We start from the raw sequence: 323 nt of genomic DNA, 5'->3' as shown, positions 1-323 counted from the left end.
ATCTAAAGCTTGTTAACTTTGTAGGGTGTGTTTGGTATGAAGGAAAATATTTTTCGGAAAATGTTTTCCAATTTTCTCATATTTAATTTGATTGGGTAGAATGTTTTGGAAAATGTTTTCCAAATCAATTCATTTTCCTCAAATTTAAGGAAAATGACTTCCCTTCAAAAATTAAGGAAAACATTTTCCAAAACTCTCCTCCAACTTCGTATTACAACTTTTTTTGTTGAAAAAAAATAAATCTAAAGCTTATTTAAAAAAAAATATTTTCTAACTTTAATTTTTTTATTTTTTTACCCCACCCTCACCCCCACCCCCTCCTA

Source organism: Solanum tuberosum, unplaced genomic scaffold (genome assembly GCF_000226075.1).
Source record: "Solanum tuberosum cultivar DM 1-3 516 R44 unplaced genomic scaffold, SolTub_3.0 scf00773, whole genome shotgun sequence".
Lineage (NCBI taxonomy): Eukaryota > Viridiplantae > Streptophyta > Magnoliopsida > Solanales > Solanaceae > Solanum > Solanum tuberosum.
This window is presented reverse-complemented; position numbering follows the sequence as displayed.